At 40.5% G+C, this 15,529-nt stretch overlaps 1 protein-coding gene across 14 annotated transcripts in view; it reads right to left on the bottom strand.

The window, feature by feature from the left end:
- LOC122577273 (homeotic protein antennapedia-like) overlaps positions 1-15,529 on the bottom strand; it is a 167,005-nt gene that overhangs the window by 37,104 nt on the left and 114,372 nt on the right. The window contains exon 1 of one of the 14 annotated variants that reach the window (XM_043748488.1): positions 13,849-14,259. The exons of the other annotated variants lie outside the window; for them this stretch is intronic. The gene's annotated coding sequence lies outside the window, so the exon portion shown is untranslated. Of the gene's footprint in view, positions 1-13,848; positions 14,260-15,529 lie in introns of those variants that run through there. 14 annotated transcript variants of the gene reach the window in all.

Raw genomic sequence — 15,529 nt, 5'->3', positions numbered from 1 at the left:
GAATTTGTAATAGGAAAATATATTGAAATAAGTATTAGTACAAGTATGGTGTATGAGATTAAAATTAAATAAATTATTATAATTATTTATTAATTTAATGTGTTTTATTGTTAAGGTTGACTGATAGAAGAACGAGTGGATGAATTTGTAATAGAAAAATATATTGAAATAAGTATAGGTACAGGTATACTGTATGAGGTCAAAATCAAATAAATTGTTGTCATTATTTATTATTTTAAATTGTGATGTAGTTGAAGTTGACTGATAGAGGAACCAGTGGATGAATTTGTAATAGAAAAATATATTGAAATAAGTATAAGTATACCTATAGTGTATGCTGATCCATAGTTTAGATCCTCACTCTTGAAGTGTTACAATACAATAGAAGAAGCTATGACAGGGAGCACATTCATATATTTCTAGCAAAGGACATTACCAAAAAGGTTAAACTTGTAGCTGCAGCTGAAGGCTGCAAGAAACAGCAATAGAAATCTACTTATAGCTGTTTTGTTTCCACACCTTGTAACCCAAAACATAATGTATATTCAAGGGTACAATAATACGCACCTCTCCTTATTCACAATATTTTTGTTTCATTAAATTCTATTTTCTGCCTAATAGCGGTCACCAGGTCACAGATATACGTATATAAAGATGTAGAGTTTTTCTTCAAGTAATTACTTCAACAATAGTCAACGCGTTGATCGATCCAACGTTAATGCGAAAGAACGACGGAACGTGACAAAGAGCGAGGGACGCGTGTCTTCGATGAGAGCGTCGGCAACGAGGTCGAAATTACGAAGGTGAGCCTTTATTTCGTCGCGAACGCGCGAGGGGGTACCTATAAGAGCGGCGAGACACGACGGAGAGTGGAAAGTTTTGACGCCACCCTATAAATCAAGCCGCGGGTTCGCTCGGCCGAAACGTTGCACGGTCTCACCCCGGTTCTCCAGAGTTTCGCTCACCGTATGTCTCCTTCGCCTCTCGGCACAGACAGCTTGTACAAGGTGAGTCAAAAATTCCAACAGTTCCACCCCGCCTCCTCCGCCACCTTTTCATGCTACGGCTTCAACCCATCCCTATCTCCATCCCCCAGGCCGTCCAGCTGCCTTGACTTTGAAATAATTACCCCAGAGTTAATTTATGTCGCGTTCAGGGAACGACGATGCGATTTTTTCCCGAATTAACACGCCTCTATGCTCTGGAAAAATTGCACCACTCACCCTTAGAGGAGAATCGCGTGAAGCGTGAATAATATAAGAAATGGTTAATTATGCATTACACGTGATTTGGTTTGTAACTTTGTTTATGAGTTTCATCGGATATTGAAGTTTCATATTCGCTTTGTTATACAGAGAACAATGTATCATTGTTTCTTATATATGTCGTTGTTGTAAGAGGCATGAATTGGAAATATGGAAGAGAAGAATCTGTAGCAAATGAAGAAGAGCGTATAGCAATATTAATCTTGTTGAGGTTAATTGATGGAGGAACCAGTGGATGAATTTGTAATAGAAAAATATATTGAAATAAGTATAAGTACAGGTATAGTGTATGAGATTAAAATTAAATAAATTATTATAATTATTTATTAATTTAATGTGTTTTATTGTCAAGGTTGACTGATAGAGGAACCAGTGGATGAATTTGTGATAGAAAAATATATTGAAATAAGTGTAAGTACAAGTATAGTGTATGAGATCAAAATTAAATAAATTGCTGTCATTATTTATTAATTTAATGTATGATATTGTTGAGGTTGACTGAGAGAGGAACCAGTGGATGAATTTGTGATAGAAAAATATATTGAAATAAGAGTAAGTTCAAGTATAGTATATGAAGTCAAAGTTAAATAAATTGTTATCATTATTTATTAATTTAATGTGTGATATTGTTGAAGTTGACTCACACAAGAACCAGTGGATGAATTTGTAGTAGAAGAATATATTGAAATAAGCACAAGTGCAGGTATAGTGTATGCTTATCCAGATCCTCACTCTTGCAGTGTTACAATACAAAAGAATGTAATAGGAAGCATGTTCATATATTTATAGTAAAGAACATTGTCAAAAAGTTAACCTTGGTGCAGTAGCTGTAGCTGGAGGTTACAAGAAACAGCAATAGAAATCTACTTATAGCTGCTTTATTTCTAGACCTTGTAACCCAAAACATTTATATTCAAGGTCACAATAATATGCATCTCCTTATTTCGAAGCTTTTTGTTTCACTAAATTCTATTCTGTTTGTAACAGCGGTCTCCAGGTCACGGGTATACAAAAGAAAATGTGTAGAATTTTTCTTGAAGTAATTATACTTCTACACTTATATACGTTGTTGTTGTAAGAAGCATGAATTGGAACTATGAAAGGGAGGAATTAGTAGCGAATGAAGAAGAATATAACGATATTAATCCTAGTGTGGACAACTAAAAACCCGAGTTACCCTTTATATTTATAAATAAAAGTGTGAAATATTACATTTTCAAACTTAACATTTTAGTTACTTGCATAAGGATTAACTACGTTCCATCTTATCTGATGTTTCCTTGCTCCAACGTCGTTGCCCAGAAATTTAGAGAGATATGAGACAGTTTACCTTTAATTGTCGCCCATTAACTTAAATTTACTACACTTAAACCGATAAAGCTGTAGTACAATTCACATCAAAGAGACATTGACATTTTCTTCACTTTGCCACGACTGCAGGTACTCGTCAAGAGTAACAAGAACCAGCCATCATCAACAATTCTCTGCAACCTGTCCTTCTTTGTTTTTAATTATCGCGCAATTTTCAAGATCACGTGCGATTAATAAAACGTCAAAACAAATCGCTGTATTTATAGCGTTGCCAATCTCTTCAAATTCATCTTCGTTCATTGCAAGAAAAAGAAAAATAGAAAAAAAGAAGAAACATTGTTGCAAATTAAGTAAATGCAAATTTCTCTGGTTGAGGCAAACTTCTATACAGCGGCGGACGAGCCAGAGATATCGCGCTACGATAATCGCGGAAATGTCCGGCACAGAGGAAACATTTAGCTCTTACATATGTCGCGCTCGTGTTCAGTGTAACGGTATGCGTACAACACTCTTGAACACACTGCTGCCTGGCTACAGATATTATACAATTAACAGATATAATTAGCAAATGGTGAGCTGGCTATCTTGAATCGCGTTGGAACGAGCGCGCACTTTAATATTGAGATCGAATTTTGTCGAAGGGAAACACCGTAGGGTCGCAGAACATTTCATGGTCCTCCGTGAAACGTGCAACGAACGCTACTAAGAATATTTGGTTATAATAATAGATAAAAATATATAAAAGAATTTGGCGTATAAATGAAACAACCAAGACCGAAGATTCTGTAAATATTTTATAACAATATTTTACCGTTTATTGGACTGATAAAAGAGGAATAGAAAGAACAAATATGTACAGTGACGAGCATACAAACAGAGGCGATTGTTGTGTCAAATTTAACTTGATTTAATTCGTAATTGGGCCTCTTAATTGGGAAACAAATTTGGTCAGCTTTTTTACCAAGTTATCAAAAGCGCAATTTTTCACTCTTGTTTTCATAAATTCATGAAACTCGGACTGGAAGGTATCTTAGAATTTTAGGACAAGTTTTCTGCAACCTAAAGTTCAAAGGATTTGTACACGATTTCTACTTTACATACACTATCAATAAGCGTTACCATTTGACACTAGAATTTACGATTTCATTCCAGGTATCCATCCTGCCAACTATATCTCCACGAGATAAACTCAGGTATCTCATCCCCCGGAGAAACTCCAGGAAAGATCAGACCACCCTGCGACGTCCCTTACACTAACTAGCAACGAAGTGGCCTATCCCAAAGGAACCGGCGATAATCGAAAGAAAACCGAAATAGGGTCTACCCTATTCCACTATAGACAGGCTTCTGTCCATGTCTTGCCCCTAGGAAATACGTTTCCGGTAGCTTGTCCGGCTGTCCGTAGGAGTGTAGCATGACAGATAGAAAGGAGCATGGAACACAGAAGGAGAGACAGAGAAAACCGATAGAGAGGCCAGCAAGCAAGAAAAGGAAGATATTGGGAGGAGTAGCGGTGATGGGGCAGGGTGAGAAGCGAGGATTCGGCGGAGTGGTTGGTTCAGGGGTTGGTATTGGATGCTGCCTCGGCGAAGCTCACGGTAGGGGTAGTTTGACAAGTTGACAAGAGCACAAAGGTCGTGGCGGAGCCGCAAGAGACGTGGAAGGGGAGGAAGAGCGAGGGCTGAACGTAGCGGAGCAACGAAAAGAGGAGTGTGGGAAGAGGAGGCGTCGCGATGCTCAGCGTCCGACGGAGGGTTACCGGATAGGGTAGTAGGGGGTTGAAAGCCCGGTAGATTCAACGCCGTGAACAAAGGCCGGCTGGCTTCGCCCCGCTGCCTACTCTCGGACTTTGGAAACGAGATCACATACACACGCCACGGATACCGCGTGCGTACCTCTTCTGTGTGTGTTTGTATGCGTGTGAGAACGCCACGAACCGTGTGCACCACCGGTATACCGCCCAGAAGGGGAGTTGGAGTTTGCTCGCTCGACCCGATAGATACGAGCGAGCCGGGCCTAATATCGAAAGTTCCTGGCTCGAGCTGAAACCGTGCTTAATTAAATCGGAAGGCCGTGAGAGATAACCGGCGCGTCCCTCCTACGATGCTCGACGAGAGCGTCTGGAAAACACCCGTGTACTATGGATGGGGTTCATGACGTGGCAGGAATGCAGCGGGGAAATTTGTCGCAGCGAAGAACCGATATACAGTGGACTATCGGTGTCGATCAGACCGTCTGAAGCGTCCAATGTGATTACTCGTTGGAAAAATTCAACGATACTGGTGGTCGTAATATTATTAGTTTCAAATAAAATGTTATAGTTTATGAATTGGAAATGGCTAATTGCAATTTACATTTCGTACACTGTCAGTCTTATTTGATATTCCTATTTCGTGTGAAAAATACAGATACTGTTATTGTTTATACGAAATAAATATATTATTATATTGTTGTTGAAGTGGCCTTATTCTTGGTTTGTCTAACAGAACGACTTTACTATCAACAACTTAAAATTTCGCTGATAATATTAATCTTTATCGATAACCTACATGCTAAGTCCATTAACAAATGAAGGGAGACCTGGAATGACTCACGTAATGCTTCCTTAAACATATTCATGGAAAATTAACGCACTTACAAATTCTCTATCCTACAAAAAACAACAAAATTCCACGAACGTATTTCCATCCTATACGGAAGAATCTTCAATTCCTCTTTTGCCTCATGTTTCTCTGACGTATACCTCAACATGTACCTCAACATGTATATCAACCTAATGTGCAATTCACAGCTCGTTAAAAGATCATCTCGTGGACTGACGAATGAATCTGAAAGGGTGTCGAAGCGAGCAGAATCAATAAACCGTCGTAGCGTGCAGGATCACCGACCCGATCGACGTTTCGCGGTCTCAAGCGACGTTTCTAATGATCCTTGCGGCACTAGCCGATCGCGATAAATCATGGCAGCAGCTCGTAAACCGTAAGGAGCCCCGCTGTATGTATCAATACGTACACGATACACACGCGAACAGGTCAACGAGGAAGGGAGGCGGAAAGAGTCGGGTACATCGTGTTGAAGTTGTGCCGCGATATAAATGGAACGTTTTTGCGCAGCACGCCTTATATACATACACGCTGGTTAGCTGAAATATTTATTGCTTTTTGAAGCGAGTATCGGTGGCCCGCGGCGCGCTATTGTAAAAAATCGTTCGAGTTGTTCACGGCCATGCTTTCTATTATTTCTTCCTTTCTCTTTTCCCCTTTTCGTTTTACTTGATCGATATGACGCTCCTCTATCCACGGTTTGCAACATTGTGTTATTTTTCAGAACGTACGTTACATTCTATGAGCTTCGACTTTCCCCGTTTGATGTTCATCGAACGAAGGGGTTGAAAAACAATGTATTTCCATAGGGGTAGATTGGACGTTCGAAGAGAGCAACGTTTTATTACGATTTTTTCAAGATTGTTTTTTTTTTCATGTTTCTATGCTTTTTCACACTTTTATCGACGATGACGTTAAACAAAAGTTAGAATATAATTGCAAGGTCGATAAGATTGGTGATTTTTAAATTTTAAATTTTTAACTTTTTTAAAAGTTCCAAGGTTTTCTCAATCGTTGATGGAAGACCTGATACGAAACGATTGCAAAGAAAAATCAGAACGTAATAAGTCTTTTTATTTTATATCGATCACAGAACACACTACGTTAGACGTTATTGAATTATTTTATTTGGTTGTCGTAAAATTGAACGATTAGAAAATAAAAAAATATTCCGGCGGAAGTAAATCGCATGCCTGCTTCACATTAATGGAATTTTCTTCCCAGATCCATGTTCTAGGGATATTTGCACGATACCCTCAATCTTGGTTACATAATAAGGACAAAAGTCAGAATGTAATAAATTTCGTCCTGTTACATCGATCATGAAAAAGCTGGCCATAAAAGAATAGCTGGCTCTATAATTTCACGGATGAGATCGAAAACCCTTTTGAAACCTGAACATACTTCGTAGAAGCATCAAACGATGTTAATCCACGTGTGCGCGTATATTAGAGGAAAGTTGCAGGAGGATTAATTTGCAGATGGGCGCGTGGGATTATTTTTTAAATTTCGGAAAAGGGAATTCACGGACGTCCTTACACGCTCTGCGGCCGCTCGAATTAAGGAGCCTCTGCTCAACACGTTGCCAAACCCAGAATTAACGGAAACCTGCGAAATAACGTAGCCGAGGTTTGAAATTAAATCAAGCAACAGTTCCAAGAAGCATCGCCACGAAATTACGTGTCATTAAGATATGATCGTGCTGATAATAATGAGTTCTGTTCGAAGAACGAACGTATCTGTCGATGGAGGGTCAAAAACACAAAGGAGAGGGAATACTGAAGAAACATAGAATGGGATCGATTTCACGGACGGTTTCAATGTCAACAGAAAGAAGATGAAAACAAAATGGTCGAAACGATAGAGTGGAACATTGAGAATATTTCTTTAACGTTGCAGTATATATATGTCGGGTTATCGTTGGAATTGAGGGCGCGTAACTATTTTTCATTTGAATTAGCCATCGCTTCGTACAACAAAGATTATATTTACAAGTATAAATATGAATTTTTACAGAGTTCGACGAACAACCGTGGTGTTTAGACGCGCGAGATGCTATTCGCAATGTTCTTGGGCTCAATAACGAATCCACGGTTAACGGGAGAACTCTTTACTAAACGTGCAATACTTCGAAGCACAAAATACGTCTGCTGGGACACTCGGTATACGCTGCTCGATGTGTAACTTTCCAAGGCGATCGCACGAATAATAGACCGATGAAAATTTTCCTCTCTTTGCGATTCCGTTCGTTTGTTATATACTGGTTGGAAGCATCGAGAAAGTTGCAATCGCCGTTGCTAGACAGTTTCTGTCTGGAGTTTGATTATTAATACAACGCGTGTCCCATTAAATCGACACCTCCCAGGCAAAATCACACGTGGCCAGGCCCGTTCTTGAGGTCGTATGCCGCCACAACCACATTTCTAGGGAGAACCATACAACCACTGCACACCTCCGTCAGGCGAAACGTCCATCCCGTGACCGTGGCTACGTTCGGCGACCAGTTGTGTCACTCCGAGCCCAATCCCACCATCGCAAATCTCGAACAAATACAATGACAACAATTGCTTAATTACGGCTATGATAGAATGTAGGCTAAAGTATTAGAGGATTTTGCCAAAATTCCAAAGGAAAGGCTCCGGTGTCCTTTCATCTCCGACATATATATAAATAATTATAAATAATTCGAAGTTGTTAATTAACTACTGGGTGACCAAAAAGTGTCAGTCGATGAAATTGTAAATTAATTCTTTACGGTTATATCTATTTTGTTCAATGTTTTTCCAGCATATACATCGATTATGGATGTTTGTACGCGATTTACCAGCGAAACAGATAATTGTTTCTTAAACGTACTGTTTGAAGAGGCACGTAATATCAGTTTATTCTTCATCGATTTTTAATCTTTTAATTAAAGAAGACAAGTTAATTCGTCGATCGATCTCCAAATGCTTCGGTATAGTAATTTACTTAGGTATTTTCAATGCATCATCTTACTTGAGTTAAAAATTAGTTATATTAACCGTTTGCACTCGAGGACATTTTCGGTGGGGCGTAGCAGCTACTCCGGATGGTTTAGTGTATATGTAACGCGTGTTTTACGGCTAACGTAAAATGATTTTATATAGAAATTAACTTACAAAAAACAATTATATTCTAATAATTTATCTATACTTACATATTTGGAAATATGATTTTATAATATTAATTTCTGAATTTTTTTATGATAATTTATAAAGCATTCAGCAAGATGCATTCTTCGATATAATTGATCCCATTTTTCAACAGTTCAAATCAAGTTCATCTTCATTTCAGCTAATTTCACTTACGAAAACCATTCTTTGAGGGTTTCTAACCTATAATACTTTTGCCACGATCGTCTAATCTAAACTAACCTTGCAGACGTTGCCAGAACCATAGTTTTAGAGGCGTATGGGATTAAATTTTTAAAGTCCAACACTTTACGCTTCCTAACAAAGAACTTAATGAACTAAGGAACCAATTTACCAACCAATGTTGCACTCTCATCAATCGCAGATGTCGAAATCTAACATGAACAGGGACTGGCGCTTCTCGAGGCACCTTTCGAGTGCCAAGGGTTAATATTATAAATTAAAAAATACAAAATAATTATTTTCTCGAACTACGTGTGATCCATTTTGTTCTGTCAGAATAAGGATCACAACGTTCCACAGATTAGGTTTCATGTTTACGTAAAGATAAAGCTTTTCGGACAACCTAATACATTCACATTTACAAGAACGAAGATTCATCGTCTTGAAATTGATTTGTTTTTCAATTTCATAATCACAGAAATTTCTTTCGTTAAGGAATAATTCGATTAATAGGACGATCAATGTTCGAAACTAAACAAAGTCCAAGATAAAATAGAACTTCTTCGAAAACTCGATGAGATATTTCATCAAGCTCGCATAGTATTTCTAAAGTGGACTACAAACTCAGGTCAACGAGGACGATGGTTATTTTTCGAAGTAACGAGAGCGACGCGGTTTCCATAGAATTGCAGGAAAAATTTCACCACCTCGGCTGACTCTAAATTTCCTCGAATCCGCGACAGGTCTTGCAGCTAATTATCCTAATTGCGAGGTGGTAGTGGCGGGAAGCGCGGATTTGCGGCGTTCTCTCCTGCAAATCGAAGGGAAACAGGTGCGTGCGACGTTCTTCGCGCAACATTTTCTAGGCAGCTCGTCCCGCCGCGCAGTTTCCTTTCTCGGACTATTTTCACCGCACGGATTTCCTTGGAATATTTCGTCCCAACGCGCCGTCGCTGAACAACTTTTTCCAACAGTCGTCATATTATGCGACGTAGGTATACGCAAACATAGACAACGATTTCACAAGGGAATCGAAAAACTATGAGTCGCTAGAATGTGTTTCTGGTACGTTCGGTGTAAAATGAAGTGGATGTTCCAATTTATTAACTTCTGTTAGGTCGTGCGGAAGGTTTCTTCCGTTTTATAAGAAAATAGCCAATGCACAATATTTTCCATTTTATATTATTTTATCGAATATGATCCATTTTGTCCTATCAAAATAAGGATCACAACGTTGCACAAATTAGGTTTCATGTTTGTATAAAGACGTGTCTGTAGAGAAAAGACACTTTTCGGATAACCTAACCTATCTTTTGTTATCGCAACTGTTGCATCTTTTTAGGAATTTGTTAGAGAAAAAGACTTGCTTATTTGAAACATAAATAAGCCAGACGATGCTGGAGAACATTAAACAATGCCTGAACTTGTTTAAAACTTAACAAATTAATCGTTAAACGTGTACATACAGGCAGTATGCGCAAAGTTGCAAATAAAAAGCAACCAAAATAAAACGCTTGCTGTGGTACAGCGAATGAAATAAATTTCTATCTGGATTCCATTGCTCTAAATGTATTTATAAAGATATGCCATTGGACATTAGCTAGCTGATTAATAACAATGATTGACGTTTAATGGCGCGTGAAATGAGCGAGAGATAGATAAGAACCTGAACATAACAACGGCAAATAAAAGAACACTATATAAACGCGTAAACGATATTAAACACGAAAACCAATGAAATCTCTCGTGAAATCTGCCCACTGTAAAAGCAAAACTCTCCTTTAATTCTCGGTTATCACATGCAATGCAATTCGTATTATTCTTAACTATTAAAGATCAAAGTGTTTAACTTACAACATCAGAAAACAACACGAAATTAAAGAAATTAATTGGTCGTATTTTTGTAAAAGATTGTTTAAACGAGCAGACGTGATTAATAGAGGGTTCCATATTAACAATCTTTCAAGGCCCCCACACTTCACGCTCCTCCCTCATCTCACGTTGTAAGCTTCTCTAAGCTAGTAGACACCCCCACCCTCGACTCAGTGGCCACGGATCTACTAAATCAGAAGTGCAGCGAAGCGTCTTCACCCTTGGATCACCCTCGGATTCGGGTTTTGCTCAAGTTGCCGACCGAATACAAGGCAAAGTTCAAAGTCTGGTCGACGGTGTCTACAAAGTGGCAACTCGCAAAAGGTCAACGGGTCCTTAGGTGGCGCTGTCGTCGTCGTCTGGTCGCGTCTTACCTCTGCAATTACTTAAATCTCTTTCCGATTTTCTTAAACTGCTCTTAAAACAAAGTTTCTTCGAGGAAAAGAAAGAAGGTACATATTAATTGGAACAGCCTTTGAAAACAAAGACTAAATATGAAATATTGTAATAAATGGATCGCGCGGTCCTTAAGTGTTGTATGACAAAAGGCTGTTTGATAATATTTTGTCGTAGAATACACGTATTCGAGAATGTATCGAAATTGGCGGGTTTGAAAGATAAAAGTCGCAGTAAATAACCGCTAGACTGCGATAAAATTTATGAAAATTCACATTGTTATGAATATAATTAAAAACATGCAACTTGGATAGCAAATTTTGTTGCTTGGTGTAAAAGTCATCGATCTAATATTTATATTCCATTTTCGAAGAATCGTCTTCCTGCACATTACGTGCATTCTGTGCATCTTTACACCTGCGATCAAAAATTCCTAAAAATTCCTCGCTCTACCGATAAGAAATTCTGTACTTGCGCTTTTCAATTATCGAACATCGTACGATATGTAGCAAGAAAGCTGACACGGCGTGAAGCAACTGTCGCGTATAATAGATTCAAGAGATGCGATCCGAATAGAATACGTTCGTCACGAAAACACAATGCATATGAAACGTTGGAGGAACAGGCGCGCGTGCAAAGTGAGGTCGATTATTCGCGGGGACTGTTTGCACGCGGCGCTCGATGCAATGGAATATTTGCTCGCGGCTCGAAACGTGTTCTCCGTCAGTGACAATGTTGCAGACCCGCATTCTTTCCCTCTGAACGAATCTACAATTAAAAGAAACCGCGCGTCGAGGAAAGAAATATTCTCCGGTTTCTTGTTACGCGCGCTGCTTCATCTACACTTACGATTTCTCCGCACTTTCGTAACCTGTTGCCGTCTCATCTACGCCTTTTTTATCTCGAATTTATCGTCAACGCTGCTAAAAACATCTCGCGTGACCACATTTTATCGTTCACCTTTCATGCACCATTTAACCACCATTTGCAACGTTCTTCTACGAACTTGAAATTTGATATTTCCTCGGCATCGTAGCGATACGCGACAAAGTATAGAACACGGACGAAAAATCGCGTAGCAGACCCCGTTAATCGCCTTGTAAACTCGTTTCTTAACACGCCGATTATCCTCGAGAGCTTTAATCCCGGTGACCCTCGTCAATCCGAAGGGTTCCAGCTTCATTAAATATTTATAGGGTCGCGATACCATATCGAAACGGTTCCTCCACCCCCTGTGTTACGATCAACCGAACCATTACGTTGCTTGCAATTGTCCTGCAGGTTTTCACATTTCTTCCATTTTTCCTGCTGGCGACATTATCTCATAGAAGAAATCTTTTATGCATAATGATCTAATCAAGTACTTATGTAGACAAGATTCGTGTTTTTTTCCACAATTTTCTCGTTTTCTCGTATCCGGTCGCGTGCTGCTCGTCAAGATTAAAAATAGCTCGGTCAGGTCGAAGATTATGCAACACCAGTTCTCTCTGTTATCTTCAGGTAATAAAGAGTAATCTCGTCGTGTGTCCTGGCGAGTCGAACGAGTCCTCCGCATGGCCACGTGGCCGCCGAACGCCGGCCAACCGTCTGACCTGCATTTCTGATTTTAATCCGAGATAATGCGGGGGTGTCGCGCATTCAACGGCACATTTGTCTTCCACCAGGTCGAACGGAGACCGGAAACATTCGGTGAAACGTTGCTTCTATTTCGGCTGACGAAAGTTCCAGGGATAATAGTTTCTTTTAGACGATAGTAACAGATGGATAGAAAATAGATGAGAGTGAAAGTCGTACGGAATGTTTGCGATGTGTTGAATGTGATAATCCACTTATGGCACTTCGATATGCATCTCTTCGTGATAGCGAAGGATGTTTTATAGCATCAAGATAACGAGGCCAGTTTCGTATGTAAATTAATTGTGCGTGAGATATTTCAATACTAGAATTACTAGTCTTTAATATATGCCAGAATGTGTCATTTATATATGTAAATTATAGATAATTGTATTAGGTTGTAATATGAATTTTACGATAATTTCGGAACAGATATATGTTAGCAGCTAATAAGTTAAATAAAAAGAAGTAAATGGCGGTGCGAAATGCGAAAAACGTCGTATTAACGAGTCTGATACTCTTAGCACGAATATCCTGTTCCCTTTCCTATTTTAAAAAGTACAGATTAAATTAGTAACATTCACAGACGACTATACGATACGAATTTGTAGACCATAACCTCAACGTCCACTGTCAACCGTTTCTATCACTTCCATATCATTAGAAAGAAGCCAAATCGAACGCGAAACCTTCATCAATACGGATCGAACAAACAATAGTCTTTTTTATCATACTGGCATAATATCATCAAATGCACGTTCCACTCTGCGTCATGATGCGTCCTTGATGAAACTATTACCATGTATCTGCGACTGCTCGCAGGCAATTGTGCGTGATCTGCGATTTTCTTCGCGGTTACTATCGGTCGATAAACACGAAAATGACGAATCAGGCTTCGCTTGAATCGCCACACAACATAAACATATATGTATATATAAATAGAACAGAAAAGAGGGAGAGAAAGAGGGAATGCGGCAATTATGCGAGCAGGACAGGTCGAGACACGGCGTTATCGCGGTGCGTTGTCAACCGCGAAAACCGACGACGCGCTGTTGCAGCCGCAGACTGTGCAAACACGCCGCCAATTACGTACACACTGCCGTCTATCGATACGCAAAGACGTAACGGAGCCCAGCACGCTTTCTCCAAGCAAAGCGCGTGCCACTATTTCCACGAGAGCGGAACGATTCTAGCGGCATTGCTCGAGAGCACGTCGCGGTACTCGCCTCTTATTGCGATAATTAGCTTAGGAAATTAGTACGTGTAATTAGTACGAATGCATCTAATGCATAGAGACGTATATCGAAGTAGATCGGTTGCTATGATTCATCGGTAATTGAAAGATTAAAAGGATGGGAAAAACGCTTGATCCTTACAATATTGTAATACTAATTTGGACAGAAAGGAAATTCTTATGCGAAAGACGGTAGTTAAATTGCGATGATTCAGTACCTTTCCGCGATACGACGAATTTCGTGTTTCGAAGGTGTCCGACGATTTGCAATCAACATGGTAGACGAGATATAGGCAAGCACTCGGCGCACCATTCAACGTACGATTCGCCAGTCAAAGGTTGATGATCGACACTCGTTTGTCCGCGATGTTGCAGATATATAACCAAGCAAACTATAATCGTATATGGCCATGTAAATTGACATTCGATCACTTTTGTTTAAGCGTTCGATTTGAAAATCTCGATCCACTGTGAGAATCCTCAAGATCAAAAGACTTTAATGGCAGATCCGATGTAAAATTACACAAAACGCGCGAAGAGACTGAAACAATACTTGAAATCACCGAAAGAGAACGTCTTGCACACAGTAAGGAAGTTTTTCACGATTTTGCACTGCAACATTCAGCATTTCCACACGCGTTCAACCGACGTCAGTCGTGCGGCGCGACTCTTCGGCTCACTGACAGACACGTGGGAGCTCGGGAACGTCACGTTCGGGATCACGTGTCCGACGTTCACCGGGGCACGAACGATTCGCGAGTACAGCCACGATGACGCTCATGATCACGTTGATCTCCGGCGAACTGTCATCGACACGAGCGCGAGAAAGAAGCAGTGGGAACACGAGCGACGCAGCTACCACGACTCCGCGTCCGCGTCAGAGCTTCTGACTCGGCAGAAGTACAGACAGAAACGAAACTACACAATGTGACGGCTAACGCACGCACACGAACGACCAACGCGCGGCCAGAGCAACGAAGAAAGAGAAACAGAGAGGGAAAGAAACGGGAAACTGGTGGCAGACGCGACGACGTTGTGTGAGTGCGTATACGCGCACGTGTGCACAGACGAAGACGAGTCGAACGCGAGCCGAAAGAAAAAAAGGGACGCGTTGTTACACATGTAGACGCGTAGAAATTTGTGTGTGTCGGTGCACGAGTCGTTCGTATGCGTGTGCGTAAATGGTGAATGTGTGCAGAGAAGCGTATCCTCCTGTCGAGCGTGGAACGGACGAGAGCGTCGAGCTGTCAGCGCACCCCACCCCGAGTGCCCCCTCGAAACCAACCCCTCCTACCGTGACGAACCCCCACCCTGAATCCCTGCTTCGCTTTCCCTCGTCCACGCTTCCCTCTCTACCTACCGCTTCGCTCTCTTTCTCTCGCCCTTTTTCCACGCCGCCCCGTGCAACCCTGTGCGTCGCTGCGCGCTAAGCCACGTCGAAGAAAACCCAATGAAACGGGAGGGAAAAACGCGCATCACTCAAGAACAAAGTGAATGGTGAAATTTTGCTGGCCTTGAAATCTGAAACCTCGCTACATCTTTTATCTTATTATCGTTATTGGTTTTTGAGGTTTCTCTGGCATTTAACGAAACAGAGAATTCTCTGTAGATGGAACGTTCTTTAGATAGATGGGGTTCATAGTCGCATGCAGGCAGTTCGAATGGATTTATTGCTTTCCGAGCCACTGGAATTAAGTAGTAAAGCCAAGCTACGTGCGATTTCATTTACGATTGTCAACGGCGATCACACTATCCGGTCAAGTTAATTTCCATACATTTAAACCGCGCCGCCTCTGTGTCTCTGTATTATTCGTCGGTGGCGCATCAACGCCTCTGGAAATCTTCATAATGTTATACAGTCGGCCGAGGTTTAAATACTATTCACAAAACATCCTACCC

The sequence above is a fragment of the Bombus pyrosoma genome, linkage group LG18 (genome assembly GCF_014825855.1).
Source record: "Bombus pyrosoma isolate SC7728 linkage group LG18, ASM1482585v1, whole genome shotgun sequence".
NCBI classification, from domain to species: domain Eukaryota; kingdom Metazoa; phylum Arthropoda; class Insecta; order Hymenoptera; family Apidae; genus Bombus; species Bombus pyrosoma.
This window is presented reverse-complemented; position numbering and strand designations above follow the sequence as displayed.